The 23044-nt window shown below is 41.1% G+C and overlaps 1 protein-coding gene across 1 annotated transcript in view; it reads left to right on the top strand.

Annotated features, from left to right (window-relative positions):
- The first annotated feature begins 16472 nt into the window (after positions 1 to 16472).
- Positions 16473 to 23044, top strand: part of LOC124148741 (alpha-mannosidase 2x-like) — a 120465-nt gene continuing 113893 nt past the window's right edge. Inside the window, exon 1 of the mRNA XM_048403095.1 lies at positions 16473 to 16775. The gene's annotated coding sequence lies outside the window, so the exon portion shown is untranslated. The remainder of the gene's footprint in view (positions 16776 to 23044) is intronic.

Genomic DNA, 23044 nt, shown 5'->3' with positions numbered 1-23044 from the left:
TCTTCATGAAGATGTTCCTCAAGGTGTCGGTCATGGTGTCCATCAAGGTGTCCATCAAGTTGTCCATCAAGGTGTCCATCAAGATGTTCCTCAAGGTGTTGGTCATGGTGTCCATCAAGGTGTCCATCAAGTTGTCCATCAAGGTGTCCATCAAGATGTTCCTCAAGGTGTCTGTCATGGTGTCCATCAAGGTGTCCATCAAGGTGTCCATCAAGGTGTCCATCATGGTGTCCATCAAGGTGTCCATCAAGTTGTCCATCAAGGTGTCCATCAAGATGTTCCTTAGGGTGTCTGTCATGGTGTCCATCATGGTGTCCATCAAGGTGCCCATCAAGGTGTCCATCATGGTGTCCATCAAGTTGTCCATCAAGGTATCCATGGATCCTGGTACCCAGCTGGCCTCCCAGACACCTCCCGCAGAGCCTCAGACAGCTTGCATTTACCTTCCGATTTCCACCAGCCAGCAACAACAAGGTGTGAAAGATAAGACGCATGAAGTATCTCTGAGAAATGTATGGCTTTGACAAAGATGAAATATCATAAATCATGCAAGGAGTGTTTGTGGTTCCTGTTGTCAGTATCAGTGGCCTGATGTCAGAGTATCTGTCTCGGGGTCAGGACTGGGAGTGAACTGAGCCAGCACTACTGACAGGGAGAAGAACATGGTGGTTGTCAGTGGCAGAAACTGAACCTGATCAAATCTACAACTGGCAAAGTAGTGTAGACTTGCTTTGGATTTTTCTGATATTTTCCGACATATTACTATGCCTCCTGCCGAAGAGACCATTGCTGTCGAAAGACTTTTTGTCTTCCTGGACCCACATACTTGTTTTTTCTTCACCTATGATTTTTTTCTCAAGATTTGAACAGTCTTGGAAAGGCCATAAACTTCGCAATCAAGTCTTGACAAGGCCTTAGAATTTGATAAAATGCCTTGCCACAACTGCTAAATAAATATATCTTATTTTTCTCCAACAATGTATGACGACATTCTGTAGTAAGACCTAGTCTGTAAGTTCATCAATAACTAATATTGAAACACAGGTGTATTTGCATGTACAATGGTGCCATTCTAATAATGAAATAAGGTAAGAATGTCCTGTTTGCAAAGTGTGAGCATTGCCATGACAATTTGGTGGTTTAGGGTTTGTATGCACCATGATAGAATGGCCGCAAAGACATACCAGTGAAGCAGTAGGATAACCCATATTTTGAGATAGAAAAGCAGTGATAAAACTACATGCATGTATTCATTCAAGAGCTTCCTAATTCTTGATATTCTGGAATGAAATAAAGGTAATAAACTTACTTGTATATATTTGTAATTTGTCAAATTCAAAAACCTCGTTAATCCAGACCCCCGCAATTTGGCTTCTGTTACCTTCTTGAAGTTTTCTTCTGTGAACATTTATATGTGTGTAGAATATTGGTAAGAGTGGTGTAAAACAATACTCACTCACTCACTCACTCACTCACTCACTCACTCACTCACTCTCACTCAACCACCCACCCACTCACTCACTCACCCACCCACCCACCCACTCACTCACTCACTCACTCACTCACTCACTCTATGTTTAACTGTTCTCACAGGGTTATTTCACAGGGAACACTGTAGTCCGGATTAACAGGTTTTCATTGAAGGTAATTTGTTGTAGTTTTAACTGAGACAGATTTAGTTTCTGAACATGTTTAAATCATTGTACTTCACAATATATACAACTTGCAATAGCTTCCTGTCTACATCAACTTCAAATTTGTCTGGAACCTGATAGAAATCTTGCCTAAAAGGTCTGACAGTGATTTATGGACTACTTTCCCTCTACCCATGATGACCCATTGTGTTTTATAATGCATCATCAGCAACAATGGTGACACATTGTGTTCTGTAGGCTCCAGCAGTAGCAATTGTGTCGTGTGTTCACCTCACAGCAATCTCCAGAAAAAGTAATTGAGTCAGCGAAGACTTCATCTCCGACGTGATCTTCATAAAACAAGATTGAAATCAGTTAAAAGGAATACATGTAACTAAAATACTCGTCAAAATGTATAATGGCCTTTTAAGTTGTGTCACATGTAGGGTATTTGTAAGCATTGCGGGAACGTGTTAGTGCCAGCACAAAACACTTTGTTTTGATGCAGATGCTTTAGCGGTGTTTTACGTGGAAGGCGATGAGGGCTGCTGTCAGTGGTAGTTAGTGATGTTGGTCCTGCACATTAAGAATAAATGAGAACAAATCACGACACTATAGGAATCAATAACAAACCTTCATGGACAGGCATACCTGTTCAGGTGAGATAGGTAAAACTCAGGTAGATAGTAGGTACTTAACTCACACAACCTTACTCCATTCACAAACTCTTGCCTGGTTTTACCCTGAATCAATCTCTGTTTGCACCAAGCAATTACAGCTGCCTTCAAAGATGTCGCTGTATGAAAGACTTTCAGAAATCCCGAGAAATTGAATTTCCTTGTTTATAGCATCCAACAGTACTCCAGTACTCATCCTCCGAGGAACAGTTTGTGTCAGATTTTGAGAGAAAAGCTCTTCATGCATTCCCAGTCCTGAAAAAGAACACCTGTTATTTTTCTTTAGATGTTAAATATAACAGTATGTTGGTTTATAATCATTCATAGTAATTCATAAAGACATATCTTACACAGGAATTCTCTTTTGTGAAACCAAATTCTTGGAATTCTATTTTGTACATGCAAATTGTTCAAATTCTGGCATAATGGTCCTTAAATTTGTTTTCAACGTTTGTCATTTTTAATCAAATTGTTAGGAAATAAAATTCTCTTCTGTGTCCACAGATCAACTGGGTGTGATTGATAGTTGCTCAAACCAGTTGCTCAATCTGTCAGATGTTTGCTCAAACTCATTTATCCTATGATAATCGTAAAATTATAACTGTAAAATTGCTGACTAAACTGTAAAGTTGCTGACTAAACTGTAAAGTTGTGGACAAAACTGTATAATTGCTGACTAAACTGTAAAGTTGCTGACTAAACTGTAAAGTTGCTGACTAAACTGTAAAGTTGCGGACTAAACTGTATAATTGCTGACTAAACTGTAAAGTTGCGGACTAAACTGTAAAGTTGCTGGCTAAACTATAAAGTTGCTGACTAAACTGTAAAGTTGCTGACTCTATGGTCAAGTTGCTCACTGTACGGTAATGTAGGTTACTAATTTGCAATTTTCACACTCTTAACTGTACTTAAAATGCTTCTGAACATCAAATTGAGAATACATTTCTTGTATTCTTGGGGTACAGCTTTCAGAAACACTGTGTTGTATTCAGTGTGCTGTAAAAAACTACATCATTTCACCTCATGAAGTCATGCCTGGAACAAAACTTGACAGACTTATTTTTTCTTTTCTTTTTATGATTTTATACAGTTGTGTCACACGTAATTGTAATTAAAAACTTAAAAGCCAGAGACACTTTTACATTGAACCTTTTTACAACAAACTTGTGTAAATAAAACTGTTCTTCATCATTTTTCAATGTTCCATGCCAGCTGTAATATGCTTTGGGATAGGGGGGAAGTGGGGGTGGGGGGTGTTAAGATGTATTGCCCCCACCGAACACACCCACTTATTCACAGCTGTAATTTTTGAAAATATAACGTGTATTACACTCAAGAAAACATAAGACGTTACTTTGGATTGTGTATGCTACGCACATGTTGCAATTTAAGGGACATTTCTGTATGTCAAGCAAGAAATAAATAAACATGTTGCTATCTTAAAGTTGAAAAGCATTTACTATAAAGACGTTAGGGACCACCCTATTCTTTCATATCACTGCAGACCAGTGAAGATCCGGGGTAGAATAGGTCTTCAGCAACCCATGCTTGCCGTAAAAGGCGACTATGCTTGTCGTAAGAGGCGACTAATGGGATCGGGTGGTCAGGTTCGCTGACTTGGTTGATGCATGTCATTGATCCCAATTGCGTGGATCGATGCTCATGTTGTCAATCACTGGATTGTCCACTCTAGATCGATTATTTACAGACCGCCGTCATGTAGCTGGAATATTGCTGAGTGCGGCGTTAAACAACAAACAAACAAATAAATCATATCACTGAAGTTTATATATCATGGCATGACTAACAGATTAACAGATTAACAGATTAACTATGGTCATATGAAAGAATCAGGTGGTCCTTATATTCTTTTGAGTTGTATATATATATATACATTGCCATCTGACATAGTGTCGTCAGCAACTATAGACACTGTGTTCATGAGGTGAGATGAGGAGAAATTGGGTTTAACGTCGCGTCCAAGATTATTACACTTATATAGCGACGTGCATGCACGTGTGTGTGTGGCTGCTTGTACTAGTCCAGACTGATGCCGATTTATAGTGCTAGCTCACTGAGATACCATGCCACAGTTTAACATGGATACCCCACTCAGACACAGTATACTGACTCCGAGCCGACCAGTCCTTGTTTTAGCCCCTTAATGCCGAGCGCCAGACAGGGGAACAACAAGTACCATCTTTTAACGTCTTTTGGTATGACGCGGCAGGGGATCGAACCCCGAACCTTCCGCTCTCTGGGTGGACGCTCTACCACTAGACCATGGAGGCGGTCTATGTTCATAGGAACCAGTGGTGCAGTTGTGAGTAAACACGGCAGTAATTAGTGGTAATTGCTGGAGTTGAGTATGGTACCCCGGTAACTCCCCACATCAACACTAAAGGTGAAGGCTCTTATTCTCTCTCACACTGTATGGGAATGACCTGCTGGCAAGTTAACAAGGTGAATCCCAAAACAAACAAGAAATGTTTTTCTCCAGCCAGCATCTGTTTCGCCATGATTAGATTGGTCCTCAAGAGAGCCAGGATTTTAGATTTGACCTGGACGGAACCTGGCCGGGATATGGTAAAGCCATTACTAGTTTCCGGAACACACTAACATTGTTCTGCTACCCTGGACAGTAGTCAGACAACACGCACTGGTGCTGGATGACCACGGCTAGCCATATCTGGACTCTAAACAGTTCAAATCCCATCATGACAAATGTCTGCAAGTCCTCCTGCAGAGTTGTGGAAATCGTATATATATTTGACTTTTCTTGTCAAATGACATGTATATCTCAATGAATGACCTCACAAAAAACTTGATTTTCATGAGGAATGCAGCCATGAGTGAAAATGTCATCTGTTTCAGGCCATGAATATTATGTATATTCGTACTGATCTACATGATCTTATTCACTGACTCTGTCTGAAACTATTTCTGTCATAAAATGTTATTTCACACTAAATACATAATAAATATTTTGTATATGTCTTTTATTATTCATAGGGTCTGTGGTAGTTTTGAGGTAAGTAGTATTTCTGACAGATAGCATTATCAAGTCTATATCCTTTGGATTGACTCAGAAGTTCATTGCTTTGTTCCCTGTTTAATGTGATCTGAGCATTACTATTACCATAAGTCTATTACATTTGCTGACAATAGTCCTCGCTGCCTGATTGCTTCAATACAGATCTGGTTCTGACCTGGAAGCTGTTCTCCACAAAGCAGTTTTGTGGGAAGTACTATAGCTTTTGTGGGACTCTATTGATAGTTGATAAGATATGTTGTGACATGGGTCCTGTATCTACAGAAACAATTTGATCATCCTGTTGGATCTGTTGGGCCTCAATCAAGTTAAGTTGTCAGTGTACACATATTCTACTTCAGCAGCTAGTCTAAGAGCAAGAACCCACATGTTTCTGTACTAACTGTTCCAGGATACATCTCACGTGATCGTCTCATTGTGATCAGATAGATGACAATCATGCTAATATCATGCTAAAACTCTAGGACCATGCTAAGACTCTAGGACCATGCTGAGACTCTAGGACCATGCTGAGACTCTTCGACCATGCTGAGACTCAAGGACCATGCTATAAGACTCTAGGACCATGCTATAAGACTCTAGGACCATGCTGAGACTCTAGGACCATGCTAAGACTCTAGGACCATGCTAAGACTCTAGGACCATGCTGAGTCTCAAGGACCATGCTGAGACTCTAGGACCATGCTAAGACTCTAGGACCATGCTAAGATTCTAGGACCAAGCTGAGTCTCAAGGACCATGCTGAGACTCTAGGACCATACTAAGACTCTAGGACCATGTTGAGACTCTAGGACCATGCTGAGACTCTAGGACCATGCTGAGACTCTAGGACCATACTAAGACTCTAGGACCATGCTATAAGACTCTAGGACCATGCTATAAGACTCTAGGACCATGCTGAGACTCTAGGACCATGCTGAGACTCAAGGACCATGCTGAGACTCTAGGACCATACTAAGACTCTAGGACCATACTAAGACTCTAGGACCATGCTGAGACTCTAGGAACATGCTGAGACTCTAGGACCATGCTAAGACTCTAGGACCATGCTAAGACTCTAGGACCATGCTGAGACTCTAGGACCATGCTGAGACTCTAGGACCATACTAAGACTCTAGGACCATGCTAAGACTCTAGGACCATGCTAAGACTCTAGGACCATGCTGAGACTCTAGGACCATGCTAAGATTCTAGGACCAAGCTGAGTCTCTAGGACCATGCTGAGACTCAAGGACCATGCTGAGACTCTAGGACCATACTAAGACTCTAGGACCATACTAAGACTCTAGGACCATGCTGAGACTCTAGGAACATGCTGAGACTCTAGGACCATGCTAAGACTCTAGGACCATGCTGAGACTCTAGGACCATGCTAAGATTCTAGGACCAAGCTGAGTCTCAAGGACCATGCTGAGACTCTAGGGCCATACTAAGACTCTAGGACCATGTTGAGACTCTAGGACCATGTTGAGACTCTAGGACCATGCTGAGACTCTAGGACCATGCTGAGACTCTAGGACCATGCTGAGACTCTAGGACCATGCTGAGCCTCTTTAGATTCAAGGATCATCCATAGTCTCCAGGATCATCCTTAGACTCAAGGATCATGCAAAGACTCAAGGACCATGCTAAGACTCAAGGATCATCCATAGTCTCCAGGATCACCCTTAGACTCAAGGACCATGCGAAGTCGAGGACCATGCTAAGACTCAAGGACCATGCTGAGACTCTAGGACCATGCTAAGACTCAAGGACCATGCTAAGACTCAAGGACCATGCTGAGACTCTAGGACCTTGCTGAGACTCAAGGACAATGCTGAGACTCTAGGACCATGCTGAGACTCTAGGACCATGCTGAGACTCTAGGACCATGCTGAGACGCCAGGACCATACTAAGACTCTAGGACCATGCTGAGACTCTAGGACCATGCTGAGCCTCTTTAGACTCAAGGAGCATCCATAGTCTCCAGGATCATCCTTAGACTCAAGGATCATGCAAAGACTCAAGGACCATGCAGTCTCCAGGATCATCCTTAGACTCAAGGACCATGCTAAGACGAGGACAATGCTAAGACTCAAGGACCATGCTGAGACTCTAGGACCATGCTAAGACTCAAGGACCATGCTAAGACTCAAGGACCATGCTAAGACTCAAGGGCCATGCTAAGACTCTATTACAAAGCTGAGACTCTAGGACCATGCTAAGTCTCAAGGACCATGCTAAGACTCAAGGACCATGCTAAGACTCTCCATGCTGTAAGGCCTGTGCGATGAAGCCTGCAGAAGAGCATCGTGATCAGGGGAGGATGTAGTTTGCTATTGCAGCAGGCCTGGATACCCCATTTCCTGCCATGCTCGCCAGTTGTAAACACCCTATAAAACACCGGCAGACTCAGTTGGAAATGTATAGTTTGGTCTTTAACACATTATGAGGATAATTTACAATAGGTGATGACTCCAGCATGTCAGCACGTCTCTGAATTCTGTTGCCATGGAAGCTGAGTTGGGCTGACAGCAAACAACTCACAGAAGACCAAATGGTTTTTGTTCATCTTTAAATACTTTGTTCCATTTAGTTTGGGGCTTCCATTCTATCCAATCCTCTAAACTGGTTGATGTCAAATTTGGTATGGATGTTTTCTTTCAGTTTATTTTATTGGAGTTTCGACATTTGTAATTCTCAAACAATGTCTCAATGGATTATAGTCTTGAAGTATAACTCGGTTATATCGCGGTTATATCGCGCGGTAAAGCATGGCTCCCAAAATTTACTAACATTTTTAATAAACTCAAGTTTTCCAATGACACAATGTTTTACCCCATCTCAGAAAACATTATCAGCTGATCACCGTGATCACGTAACACCGGAAATACCAGTCAACAAATCCGAACCGAAGTACGCAAATTAATCCTATTATTATACTATCTGGTTATTAAAAATGTGTTCATTGTATATCTGGACTAATGTTTGCAATATATTTTATTAATTATATTCAAAATTTCATTCAATGTTTATAATAATGCTTACAATAATTTTAGCGTAATCTTATGCGAAGTGATCATTAGATCGCACAACTCACCGTTATTTACAGCAACCACAGTGTATTATATTTTTTCCCCTCTATGTTCCACTTCCAAACTACGTGTCTCTTTTCTTTCGGATCATTACATTATCCTTAGTTCCTTATTGAAAAAAATCTCTTTCTGTGTTGCCTTCTTTATTTGATGAAATACGCCATATATAAAGTTCTACCAAACATTCAGGCTTCATGGAATCTATTAGCACTGTACACAGGTGCATTGAGCAGGTTGGTTTCATGAAAAGTAATTTCAAAACTAATTTCCAACCCATCATGTTTGTAAAGTTTGTACACAGATCTGATAATTAATTTATTTTGGCTTAATGAGGAAATAAATATTCAGTCAGAATGCATGTTTAAAGTCTTAGGTCTTGACAGTATATGGTCTCTGGTCTATCTTTGTCTCTTTGAAAATAATACAATAAATAGTAAATTTAACAGTGTTTGGTTTTCCCTGGTGTAAATGTTCTACAAAATGTAAGGCCCCTTGTAAATATTATTATAAATCGTAAGTTCAACACTGAGTGGTTTTCCCTGATGTAGATACGACAGCGGGGTAAAGTTAGGTACCAATTTTGTGACCCCCATATATTATTTCAGATAAGCAGTCTCTGTATAAATAATAATGTACTGGTTTCCAAGAATGTGCCACATATCTAGGGAGATTACATGGCAAGCAAGTCAGTGTTAAAATCATCACGCCAAACAATTGCCACCATGTGCCAAGATAACCATATTCCTTTTCTCTTCAAGAGGTTTGTGTGCTAGATACATGACTAGTTAAGATGTAAACACAGGCCTTATGTCAACACATCGCACATTACCCCCCCCCCCCCCCCCCCCCCCCCCGCCACCTTACTGGATATATCAGCACTAGTATATTCAGCTCGAAAAGTCATGTCTGAGACCACATCAACTTTGTATCCATCAGGCCTTCATGTGTCTGTGGACTGCCTCCGTGGTCTAGCGGTAGAGCGTCCGCCCAGAGAGCGGAAGATCCGGGGTTCGATCCCTGTTGTTTTAAAGATCTTAAAAGATGGTGCTTGTTGTTACCCTGTCTGGCGCTTGGCATTAAGGGGCTAAAACAAGGGCTGGTCGGCTCGGAGTGAGTATTCTGTGTCTGAGTGGGGTATTCATGTTAGACTGTGGCATGGTATCTCAGTGAGTTAGCACTATAAACTGGCATCAGTCCGGACTAGTACAAGCAGACACGCTCGACGCACGCACGCACGCAGGCACACACACACACACACACACACACACACACACACGCTATATAAGTGCAACTATCTTGGACGTGACGTTAAACCCCATTTCACCTCACCACCTCATATGTGTCTGTGAGAGTCTGTCAAGGTCTGTGTTTCTCATGTTGTTGATGTGTCTGTGTGAGTCTGCTTTGTCTGCTTGTCTGTTGCTGTTGCTGTAGATATAGTTGTGAATGTGTCTGTTGCTGTAGATGTAGTTGTGAATGTGTCTGTTGCTGTAGATGTAGTTGTCAATGTGTCTGTTGCTGTAGATGGAGATATAGTTGTGAGTGTAGTTGTCAATGTGTCTGTTGCTGTAGATGTAGTTGTGAATGTGTCTGTTCCTGTAGATGTAGTTGTGAATGTGTCTGTTGCTGTAGATGTAGTTGTGAATGTGTCTGTTGCTGTAGATGTAGTTGTCAATGTGTCTGTTGCTGTAGATGTAGTTGTCAATGTGTCTGTTGCTGTAGATGGAGATATAGTTGTGAATGTGTCTGTTGCTGTAGATGTAGTTGTGAATGTGTCTGTTCCTGTAGATGTAGTTGTGAATGTGTCTGTTGCTGTAGATGTAGTTGTGAATGTGTCTGTTGCTGTAGATGTAGTTGTCAATGTGTCTGTTGCTGTAGATGTAGTTGTCAATGTGTCTGTTGCTGTAGATGGAGATATAGTTGTGAATGTGTCTGTTGCTGTAGATGTAGTTGTCAATGTGTCTGTTCCTGTAGATGTAGTTGTGAATGTGTCTGTTGCTGTAGATGTAGTTGTGAATGTGTCTGTTGCTGTAGATGTAGTTGTCAATGTGTCTGTTGCTGTAGATGTAGTTGTCAATGTGTCTGTTGCTGTAGATGGAGATATAGTTGTGAATGTGTCAGTTGCTGTAGATGTAGTTGTGAATGTGTCTGTTGCTGTAGATGTAGTTGTGAATGTGTCTGTTGCTGTAGATGTAGTTGTGAATGTGTCTGTTGCTGTAGATGGAGATATAGTTGTGAATGTGTCTGTTGCTGTAGATGTAGTTGTCAATGTGTCTGTTGCTGTAGATGGAGATATAGTTGTGAATGTGTCTGTCCCTGTAGATGTAGTTGTCAATGTGTCTGTTGCTGTAGATGGAGATATAGTTGTGAATGTGTCTGTCCCTGTAGATGTAGTTGTCAATGTGTCTGTTGCTGTAGATGGAGATATAGTTGTCAATGTCCCAGGATGAACATAAAAGGCATGAGCTCAATCAGCATAAGTGCTTTATACAGACCACCATTTGAAAAAGTCGTTTCCATGAAATATAGATATGTGATCATTACACATAATAGTAATGTGTGTTCAGCAATGGTGCTCCCATGGGATTGTGGGATAGAAGTGGTGCCATGTATGCCATTCTTGTAAGAGACACCAACAAAGTACTCCAACAGCCCAAAGGCCTGGGCTCAGATACCATTATTGATAGGTGATCATTTGTGTAAAGTGACTCTTCAACTGACTCATACTTTGCAAACTAAGCTGTGGGAATTCTGGGCAGAATACGTCCCCAGTACTTGATGTTCCACAATCAACTCACTTACAATGTCCTGGTTGATTGTGTGTCATTGTACCTCACTAGATTGCTCTCATGCAGTTAACCACTAGTTTGTCGGCACCAAATCTAACAATGTGCAGTCTTCAGTGCATCTTCCTGAAGCAAGATAGTTAACTGACTTTAAAAGTCCAGTTTCCCCCCTTGCCGAACTTGGCTGGAATTACTGGGCACGATCGTAGCACCACCAGTGGCTATTACAAGTTATGTCCCCTCTATGCCTCTCTTATTGACCAATGAGACTCCACCTCTTGTATCACTTGCGTTTGCTTCACACAAAATGGTGGCGCCCACTCAGGGCGATCTGATCGATAATCAAGATCTATTTTGTGATAAAACGGGTCTTACATCGCGAAATGCATCAAATCACGTGAGCACCTTGATTAAAAACATGAAAAGATTTGGAAAATATCTGCTGACATCGAGTTGGCAGTGCACATGCTTTGCAAATCCTGCAATCGACTGAAATCTGAACGACAGTTTATGAACCAGATTTCGATTTCGGTGCACGATTTTGATTGGACCATGCATAGACTCGTTAGTCCATCCAAAATGTAACTCCATAATACCAGCCTAGTTCGGCAAGGGTGGAAACTTGACTTTTATAGTCAGTTAACATTCTTGCCTTGGGAAGATGTCTTCAGTGATACAAGCTCATGTTGCCAACTTCACTCAGTCATTGATTGTTTGACTGACAAGGAAATATAACCACATGGAAACGTTGCATACTATCAACCTAGTCAGTCATTGATTGAATGACTGACAAGGAAATATAACCACATGGATACGTTTCATACTATCAACCTAGTCAGTCATTGATTGTTTGACTGACAAGGAAATATAACCACATGGATACATTTCATACTATCAACCTAGTCAGTCATTGATTGTTTGACTGACAAGGAAATATAACCACATGGATACGTTTCATACTATCAACCTAGTCAGTCATTGATTGTTTGACTGACAAGGAAATATAACCACATGGATACGTTTCATACTATCAACCTAGTCAGTCATTGATTGTTTGACTGACAAGGAAATATAACCACATGGATACGTTTCATACTATCAACCTAGTCAGTCATTGATTGTTTGACTGACAAGGAAATATAACCACATGGATACGTTTCATACTATCAACCTAGTCAGTCATTGATTGGTTGACTGACAAGGAAATATAACCACATGGATACGTTTCATACTATCAACCTAGTCAGTCATTGATTGTTTGACTGACAAGGAAATATAACCACATGGATACGTTTCATACTATCAACCTAGTCAGTCATTGATTGTTTGACTGACAAGGAAATATAACCACATGGATACGTTTCATACTATCAACCTAGTCAGTCATTGATTGGTTGACTGACAAGGAAATATAACAATATGGATACGTTGCTTACTATCAACCCAGTAAGTCATTGATTGTTAGACAATGGTTAAACTGCCGCACAATAGGTTAAACTTCTAGACAATAGGTTAAATTGTTGGACAATACAAGTTAAACCAACCTAAAGCGACAAACTTATATGCATGGTTGAATAGCCATAAAAATTTGCCAAATATCAGGCAGAATTTGTTTTATTAATAACCCTGTTATAAACATGTGACGTGGTGAACGTGAGCATGAGTTCACCAGACTGGAGGAAATAGGACACCCATCCTAGACCGGAGGAAATAGGACACCCATCCTAGACTGGAGGAAATAGGACACCCATCCTAGACTGGAGGAAATAGGACACCCATCCTAGACTGGAGGAAATAGGGCATCCTAGACTGGAGGAAATAGGGCACCCATCCTAGACTGGAGAAATAGGACACCCATCCTAGACTGGAGGAAATAGGGCACCCATCCTAGACTGGAGGAAATAGGGCACCCATCCTAGACTGGAGGAAATAGGGCATCCTAGACTGGAGGAAATAGGGCACCCATCCTAGATTGGAGGAAAAAGGGCACCCATCCTAGACTGGAGGAAATAGGGCATCCTAGACTGGAGGAAATAGGGCACCCATCCTAGACTGGAAGAAATAGGGCATCCTAGACTGGAGGAAATAGGACACCCATCCTAGACTGGAGGAAATAGGGCATCCTAGACTGGAGGAAATAAGGCATCCTAGACTGGAGGAAATAGGGCATCCTAGACTGGAAGAAATAGGGCATCCTAGACTGGAGGAAATAGGGCATCCTTGACTGGAGGAAATAGGACACCCATCCTAGACTGGAGGAAATAGGGCACCCATCCTAGACTGGAGGAAATAGGGCATCCATCCTAGACTGGAGGAAATAGGGCATCCTAGACTGGAAGAAATAGGGCATCCTAGACTGGAGGAAATAGGGCATCCTAGACTGGAGGAAATAGGACACCCATCCTAGACTGGAGGAAATAGGGCATCCTAGACTGGAGGAAAAAGGGGATCCTAGACTGGAGGAAATAGGACACCCATCCTAGACTGGAGGAAATAGGACACCCATCCTAGACTGGAGGAAATAGGACACCCATCCTAGACTGGAGGAAATAGGGCACCCATCCTAGACTGGAGGAAATAGGGCACCCATCCTAGACTGGAGGAAATAGGGCATCCTAGACTGGAGGAAAAAGGGGATCCTAGACTGGAGGAAATAAGACACCCATCCTAGACTGGAGGAAATAGGACACCCATCCTAGACTGGAGGAAAAAGGGGATCCTAGACTGGAGGAAATAGGACACCCATCCTAGACTGGAGGAAATAGGACACCCATCCTAGACTGGAGGAAATAGGGCACCCATCCTAGACTGGAGGAAATAGGGCACCCATCCTAGACTGGAGGAAATAGGGCACCCATCCTAGACTGGAGGAAATAGGGCATCCTAGACTGGAGGAAATAGGGCACCCATCCTAGACTGGAGGAAATAGGGCACCCATCCTAGACTGGAGGAAATAGGGCACCCATCCTAGACTGGAGGAAATAGGGCACCCATCCTAGACTGGAGGAAATAGGGCACCCATCCTAGACTGGAGGAAATAGGGCATCCTAGACTGGAGGAAATAGGGCATCCTAGACTGTAGGAAATAGGACACCCATCCTAGACTGGAGGAAATAGGACACCAATCCTAGACCGGAGGAAATAGGACACCCATCCTAGACTGGAAGAAATAGGACACCCATCCTAGACGGTATCCCATGAAGCATACATCTCTTTTGGCTTCTGACTTAGCTATACACCAGGGGTACTACTAATCATCAAAATTATCCTGCATATATGTATTTACATTTTTGTTTCAAATCTTAAAGTCACTAATTGTCAAGGCAGATCTGGTTGGTAATGCTGTCTAGTAGTCAGTATGGTAGCAACCTGGACAATTACATCATTCACATCCCAAGCAATCCGAGCACAGGTGGCCCAGTCTTCTGAGGCACTACAGTTTGCTAAGTACGACAGTGCAGTGGTGTGCTGGCCCAGGTGTGTCACCTGTCACCATCTAGTGCAGTGTATGTTTTTCAATGCATGACAGATGACACATGTGTCAGATATCAGCTGTGTCAGCTGACCACCGAAACTGAGCCAGTGTTTGTGCTCACACGCCACGCCACGCCACGCCACGCCACACCACACCACATGCCACACCACACCATTCCACACCATGCCACGCCACGCCACGCCACGCCACACCACACCACATGCCACACCACACCATTCCACGCCACGCCACGCCACGCCACGCCACACCACATGCCACACCACACCATTCCACACCATGCCACGCCACGCCACGCCACATGCCACACCACACCATTCCACACCACGCCATGCCACGCCACGCCACGCCACGCCACACCACACCACACCACATTTCATTCTCTGAAATTTTCTTCAAATTTGTCACACAACAGTATAGATGACTGGATTTCTTACATACCAAATATAGCCATGATTCAGACAAATTTTTTAAAGGAAAGCTGCCAAATGCTGACCCATCAAATTACAACCTAAACGTACACTTGTCTGACAACCAACCAAGTTAAAAAAACTTTTTAATTAATTTAGATTTTAAATCATGCTGCGCTCTCCACCCAGTCGAGCTTGAGTGGACGTTTTAGCTCGGCTGTAGTCACAACACGCCCATGTCTGTCTGTGTAACTACACCAGGGGGACCCTCGTCCGGGAGCCTTCCTGTAACCGCGTCCCTGGAAGCACTGCTGTAGTCTGTCTACCACTATCAAGCCAGCTCTGTCTCTAGCCCCTGATCACAATATCCTCACCAATTAACAGAATTAAAATGGATTCACAGGAGCCTTTGGTTGGACCCAAGGGAGCATATCACCTTGCAACCGTGTTCATTATCAGTCCGAAATATTGTTTTCAACTTGAACAGCTTTTGAGTGATGATGCATGAAAAGAGACAGAGATTATCCCGGGTCTTGCATTGATCCATCAGATAGCCGTCCATTGAAAGCTCCGACAGTGCGGCATTGCATAACGTAGCCGATCCCAGCGCTCTTCTCACCATCCGTCAGCTGCGCTCACTGCCACAGTTGATGCCCGTGTAATAAGCGTCTCTTGCAGCCCCATGCTGTTAGACAAATTACTGCAGCATAAGCCTGTGTTGGTTCCATGGAGTGAAGCATGGACTATGTTTACTCTGATTGAAAGTAATTACCTCATTTTTTAAAGATTTCAAAAGTTGCTGGTCTTAACCTATGATAAATCTCAAAGTCTATTTAATGAAATGAATTGCAAGTGGATTTGAAGGTAAATGGTATTTTTTACTTTTTGCGTAAAGGCCCTTTAAGCTTTACTGTACATTTTTTAAATACATTAAATAGGAGTTGATAAGATTGAAAATATAAGTTCCAATTAACCTTCCATCAAAATTCAACAAAATAACAGAATTCTGAAGTTTGGAAATGTTGAATTTTGTATAAGGTCATACAGTATTCTGCTTGTGTGATAAAATATCAATTTTTGCCTTAACTTTGACATAAATACATCCAGGACATATAGTGAACTATCAGTTTTATATGTACAAGACTAAATGAGTTCTCCATTCAAGGCTGAATTGCTAAAATCGGCTTCATTGACCAATCCTGAATCACAATAGAAAATTAAAATTGTCCACGTCCACCTACACATATAACTATCTCCACAATTCCGGTAGTCCACCATCTCTCATTCAGCTCCACAAACCACTAACACCCTCTACCCCTGCCGTGATCTCCTGGCCAGGTATCGGAGCGTGCGATTGGTGGAGAGTAGTCAGACCCCCAGCAGGAGAAGCATCGCCATCCCTTTACTATTCCCCAGCCGAGGACTAAACTTTCATCTGGCTGGCAGATTAGAGTCTAGTTATCTGCAGCAGCAGATCTGAGCTGGCTGATTAACTAACAGGACTTTACAAGTTACCATAGTGTCATTGCCGCTGTAGCTCTGTCGGTGCCTATTGCTGCAGTGAGGCGACCAGGCTCTACATGTTACAAGGTGTACCTTTCTCACTACTGGATTAATACTAGTGCTTTGTCAGAGGAACGTCTGAATTGTGAGTAAGCTTATTGAATATCACAACTCGTTATTTTCAAATTTGTGGCCACCATACGGAATTGAGCTAGGATGTGTTATTGATATGTCAATTTGTTATTTTTACCTATAATCCAAATAATGATCACTGACTTTGAAATTGTTTCAAAGTTTGATATAGTTGTAGGTTTACATTCTTTATGAGCAACGAGGCACTTGATTGATTAGTACTTAAAAAACAATGAGACCTTTTAAATGTTAAAATCTGGAAAGGGTACATTTACAAAGTCCTGATGGCGTCCATGTGGTGTTATTGATGAGAGTATATGGTTGTTTTACGTATCACTCTACTAACGTGAAACCTGATCAGCCATCAGTTCCCATCACTGATTTACGGCCTTCTTTCGTGTTTTCATTTTTTCATACATTGAAATATTAAAGAAAAGTACATTTTTCTAAAACCCATCCATAAATCTTTAATAATTCAATATGTAGACTCATATTGCAAACACTTATATGTTGATGGAATAATCTCATCTGGGTTTGCAGGAAGATTGAAATTTCACAATGTACTTACATGACATGAAGTCTAGCTTAATAGAATATATAATGCCCACAGAACAAACATGTTCATGTTCGATCTATTGTTGTGAAATTTTACGCTTTGCTATTCTTTTAATGTATTATGTAGTCAATTTAACCACATTTGTAATATCTTCCGGACTACAGCTCGGATAATACCCTACCTCAATCTGATTATTTGTATCAATAATCAGTCTTTAAGCTGAGCGTGTGACACCTGTCTGGCAGTGTATTAACAATAACGGAGACAGGAGGAGGTTAGAAAGTTTGGTGGAATTATAGACGTGAATTATTTACACTTTGGTCTAGTTTCTGTGGTTCTATCCTGCTCCACGGCTGCCCAGCTGGGTTCTGTTTGTGATTGTGACATTAACTGTATTGGTGTGTCTGGTAATGCCTGTCTGTGGGTATCAGCGAGATAGCACTGTTTATATAGAACTTCAAGATGATGCCATTGTAAGGGGGGGTGTTTTAAGTTTATCACATGTAATTCAGGTTGGAGATACGGGATTCATGTGGGATTCATGTGGGATTCATGTTCACATGAACTGATTTCATGCTGTAGCGTTGTGGCGTTCAGTTTCAAACACTTTTAAGAAGGCTTGTGCTTATTGGTTAACTGTGGTGAGAATGAATCTATTCACATCACGGTAACAAAGAACAAAATTTAAAATCTTTTGGATTTGACAAATCAAAGATAATTACATTTTTAAATGTCATACGTTTATTAAACTTCAGTAACTGAGTAATGAAATGAAATCACATAAAATAGTAATGTCCGTGTTAAGAATAAAAGCTCTGGATGAAAGTCGAGGGCACACGGATCCATTGACTGGGGTAAAAATGGTTTCACGCTTTGAGCGTTCACTTGGTGAATGGAATCTGCTGCATTATAGATAGGGTTATTATTCTAATTATTTTTCTTAAGAGTCAATGAAATTTGAATCTTAGACTGTCCTTTGTATGGCAGACCAATTTAACAATGACATGGAAGAGATATCTGCTTGTGATGAAAGTTGGTTAAAGCTCCATTAAAAGAAATATTTAGCCATTTTTATATGAATAGAAATATCAGTATTTAGCATTGGAAGTAATGTTTTTCATCAAGACTTATCCATCAGCAACACTTTAAAGATTATTATATGGGGTGGGTCCTTGTCTGACAAGCTGGCCTTTTCAAGCATCTGATCATTCCTTTGATTAGCATGGCATTAACAACACTCTCTCCAACAGGTGACTATAATGTGTGATGGTGATATGGGTGGCTACCGCTGTGCTCTCACACGTGTGTGCCACAATGTGGTCATGACTGCTCCTATCCACACCAACTCTGACACGCCCCCTGGTGGTCATATAACAAAAAAACACAACAGGATGGTTCCAAGTTTGCCGGCACTTTGGCTGGCATGGGCGGACATGTGGTCAAGCAATGTGGTTGCACATGGGCTGATGAATCCTGTGACCTTTCCACCATCTTGGTGCAGACCATTGGAAATAAATAGATCCACAAATTTATATGGATGAATAGGATGAATAAATGGTCTCTTTCATACACGGACCATTGGAAATAACTAGATCCACTTATTTATACAAATGAATAGATCTCCTCCAGACAGACCATTGGAAATAACTAGATCCACAAATTTATATGGATGAATAGGATGAATAAATGGTCTCTTTCATACACGGACCACTGGAAATAACTAGATCCACATATTTATACAAATGAATAGATCTCCTCCAGACAGACCATTGGAAATAACTAGATCCACAAATTTATATGGATGAATAGGATGAATAAATGGTCTCTTTTATACACGGACCACTGGAAATAACTAGATCCACTTATTTATGCAAATGAATAGACCTTCTTCTCCACACAGACCATTGGGAAAAAATAGATCCACATATTTATTCTGATGAATAGGAAGAATATATCTTCTCCTCCAGACAGACCATTAGCAGACCCTCATACTATCTTGACAGGTAACTAGCACTTACCTACCACATCAAGGATCCATTGTTTTGATCAGATGACTAGAAATGAGTGAAGGGGAATCCTTAAAGAGAGATTATTAAGCCTTTTGCCTATTTTCAGTATAGGCCTAGAGGTAGACTAACATTTAGTCTCTGAAATCTTATATTACACAATATCCTTCTTGACTCTAAAAATAAAAAAAATCCCTATGCTGTGGAATAGAGCTAGCTTGAGCTGGCTAGACTTGCTTTTGTATGCATTTCTAGATTATTATTTTTTCATAAAATAAATATATTCCACGGTCATGGTGCAGGACTAGCCTAGAGGTTGCCATTAGTGCTCTGGTTAAAACTGACATTGTCTTATGGAGCAACCTCAAAATGATTTTGTTAACATAAATAATCAAAGCTTTCCTCGATTGTAAGATATATGCCAGATGCTTGTCAGATGTGCTCAAGCCCCTTTTGAATAAAAACAATTATGTTTCTTTCTTTGAGGAATAAAGTAATATTGATCTCTAATTTCTGTGAACCGCTGGGGAATATTTAATAATATAAAACAGTGCTTTTTTAATCTCAATGGAAAGGTTTAGGTGCCAACCAGGCATTGAATCAATTACTTGTCACTTCTACTTGGCCCTCACAGTTGAAGGGAAGTCCCTTATGCCTGTACGTAAATGCCTCCTTGAGTTTTTCATCCATATCCCTGCTAATTGAACAAGAATATGTATGCATCATTTATGAATGAAGAGTAAATATGGTCATGAAAATGTCATTAAAGAAAACACCATTGATGTTTTTGTATGAAAATGAATGTTTTCCCCACATTTTTGACAGTTGCGAAGCAGGTCTATGAAAGAAAGAGCTGAATGCTGACAGATTTTCAATTTCGACTTTATTTAGCTTTGTTATTTCAGTGTTTCTAATATGCCTCTTCTGGAATCACTTTAAATAGGATAAGATTCTTATTGCATGACAGTCCATGAATGAACAGTGCCAGTGTTCTACAAACTACAACATATACCGTATTCGACGTAATAAGCGCCCCGCTCTAATAAGCGCCCACAGCGATATTTGCTAATATATTGGCTAGTGAACGATCCCAATCAGCACCCCTACCGATTGATCAATGTACACAAGACTTATTTATTCGTGTATAATACGCACTCGTGTGTTATATCACCCTTAATTATGGGCAATACAATTCTTGAAAAATATATCTGTCGTACATAAACATTTCAGGCTGTCAGCAAAAACCACGAAATTATCTTTCAACTCTGTTTTTTTTTTCTCACCAAAATAATATTCTAATAAGAGCCCCCTATTTCTAATTTTGAGAGCGCCCTCGGCACTTATTACGTCGAATACGGTATGCACTGTGAATACAAAACTCTGGTACGTTCCAGACACAAAGGAGGGCTGATTGGTTTGTTGTTTAATGCCGCACTCAGCAATATTCCAGCTATATGACGGCGGTCTGTAAATAATCGAGTCCCGACCAGACAATCCAGTGATTAATATCATGAGCATCGATCCACGCCATTGGGATCGATGACATGCATCAACCAAGTGAGCAGCCTGACCACCCGATCCTGTTAGTTGCCTTTTATGACAAGCATAGTCGCCTTTTACGGCAAGCATGGGTTGCTGTAGACCTATTCTACCCCAGAATCTTCACGGGTACACAAAGGAGGGCTATTCTAACAATGTCATTTTGAAACATGATGTAATGCAATATGATAAGGAAACAATAATTGAGCAAATTTGTAATGTTATACATGCAAGAAATCTATTTAATATTGTAGATATGATAACAGGTCGTGGAAATTGTTTCAGGATTATTGTGAATTATTAAGAATTTTTCCTTTGTACTGAGTTACTAAATTCTTGATCATTATTGAGGATTCTGTGGAAAAGGAATCTTTCTTGATTATTTTTGATACAAGACAATGCATAGTGTTGCTCATCCTCTAAGAAATTACATGGGGTGGTACAAAGACGTTCTTCTAATGAGGTTGGTTTTTTGTATATCTACCAGCTTTTTCCTTTTTTTTAGTTTTGATAAATGTGTCCAGTGATCCATGTTTTTACAATGAGTAAAATAATTCTCAATATGTTCTATTTAGGCTGTAGGAACACTTGTAGGAATACTTGTAGGAACACTTGCAGGAACACTACATCTTGTAGGGGCCTAGAATTAGCCTGGATCAGTTCATGTTGACAGGGATGGATTTACTACTGATTGATGTTTAGAAACCATTATTTCGGGAAAAAAGTATTCATACAGCCGTTATGCAGTAATACATCTTGACATTTATAAGAATCACTTCCAGCAGGAATACCCTGTCTGTTCAAGAGTAAAGTGTTTCCTGCTCACGGTCTTCATGGAAGGGAAAAGCCATTGTTGTAGACAATTCTTTGACTTCCTGTAGCGGAAATATGAAGAAACGGTGAATAAATATTGACCAATCAGTACCTGGTCATGTGACTGCCCACACTTACAGCCCTTGATCCTCACCTGAAGAAAGGTCAGACATGTTTGGATGATGTCCGAGACCAATGTCCGGCCAGTGAAGGGAGCTCTGTAATCAGTACCAGGCCGCCAGCGTCTGGACCCAGCATTCCGGACATGCAACAGTTTCTTGAAGGAGACATTTTGAATTGATGTCGTTTCAGTACATCAGGCATAGAGTTTGATTTCCTGTACAGAGACTGATAGACCGATTTTCACAGACGGTTGTTATCAAAGTATTCTTAAAGATTTTGGTGAAATTTTAAATGAAAAGTGAATATCAGGTTTAGATATTTTGTAGTGGAAACTCAGAATGAAAACAGCATCCTTTGTGTCCAACATCTCCACCCACCCACCCACTCACTCACTCACTCACTCTTGCCTATAGTCACATCTATTTGCTCATTATTTTCCTTTTTTTACTTCAAATTTAAGTCAGAAATATTTGTCAAGACATGGCAACATGGCAGAAGGCGAGTCTGAGATTTATATCTCTTTGTGACCAGAATGACACAGATCAAATTGTTTTCCTTTCTGAAACTGGAGGGGCGGTCGGGTAGCCTAGTGGTTAAAGCGTTCGCTCGTCACGCCAAAGACCCGGGTTCGATTCCCGACATGGGTACAATGTGTGAAGCCCATTTCTGGTGTCCCCCGCCGTGATATTGCTGGAATATTGCTAAAAGCGGCGTAAAACCATACTCACTCACTCACTCTGAAACTGGAAGATTTCAGCTATTTGACTCAGATCACAGTCAATGTGATTTTGTTTTTTCCTCTTACCAAAATTTTATAATATTTTCTAATCTAACATGTAATGTTACAGTTTACACAGATAAATAGATTATTTTCACACAAGGCACTAATTACAATGCATGAAATGGACTCCAGAGAGGTTAGCTGATCCCCATTTTAAGAGTGTTTAAATTATCCTGAGACCGTGCAGTGTGCAATCCCAACAAGCTTGAATCAGGTCCTTCCAACAACTTACGGTCCGCCTCCGTGGTCTAGTGGTAGAGCGGAGAGCGGAAGGTCTGGGGTTTGATCCCCGGCCGTGTCATATCAAAAGACAATAAAAGATGGTACTTGTTGTTACTCTGTCTGGCGCTCGGCATTAAGGGGCTAAAACTAGGACTGGTCGGCTCGGAGTCAGTATACTGTGTCTGAGTGGGGTATCTATGTTAAACTGCGGCATGGTATCTCAGTGAGCTAGCACTATAAAT

The sequence above is a fragment of the Haliotis rufescens genome, unplaced genomic scaffold (assembly GCF_023055435.1).
Source record: "Haliotis rufescens isolate VD_foot unplaced genomic scaffold, xgHalRufe1.0.p SCAF_3, whole genome shotgun sequence".
Taxonomy (NCBI): domain Eukaryota; kingdom Metazoa; phylum Mollusca; class Gastropoda; order Lepetellida; family Haliotidae; genus Haliotis; species Haliotis rufescens.
The sequence above is the reverse complement of the archived record's forward strand: the minus strand, read 5'-3'. Positions and strand labels throughout refer to the sequence as shown.